Source organism: Babylonia areolata, chromosome 16, assembly GCF_041734735.1.
Source record: "Babylonia areolata isolate BAREFJ2019XMU chromosome 16, ASM4173473v1, whole genome shotgun sequence".
Lineage (NCBI taxonomy): Eukaryota > Metazoa > Mollusca > Gastropoda > Neogastropoda > Buccinidae > Babylonia > Babylonia areolata.
The window spans coordinates 29,275,132-29,275,384 of record NC_134891.1 but is presented as its reverse complement, the minus strand read 5'-3'; the positions used below and the strand labels follow the sequence as shown (position 1 = coordinate 29,275,384).

The following is a 253-nucleotide window of genomic DNA, read 5'->3' as shown; positions in this document are numbered from 1 at the left end:
TCTTTCTCTCTGTCTCCCTCTCCCCTCTTTCTCTGTCTCTGTCTCCTCCTCTCTCTCTGTCTCCCTCTCCCCTCTTTCTCTGTCTCTGTCTCCTCCTCTCTCTCTCTGTCTCCCTCTCCCCCCTTTCTCTGTCTCTGTCTCTGTCTCCTCCTCTCTCTCTGTCTGTCTTCCTCTCCTCCCTTTCTCTGTCTCTACCCCCCTCTCTCTCTTTCCTAGCCCCCCCCCTCCTCCCCCTCCTGTCCTTTTCGTTAAA

At 55.3% G+C, this 253-nt stretch overlaps 1 protein-coding gene across 1 annotated transcript in view; it reads right to left on the bottom strand.

Moving 5' to 3' along the window:
* Nucleotides 1–10, bottom strand: part of LOC143290977 (two pore potassium channel protein sup-9-like) — a 124,520-nt gene extending 124,510 nt beyond the window's left edge. The window contains exon 1 of the mRNA XM_076600562.1: nt 1–10. This exon is cut by the window's left edge and continues 576 nt beyond it. The gene's annotated coding sequence lies outside the window, so the exon portion shown is untranslated.
* Nucleotides 11–253: the final 243 nt, after the last annotated feature.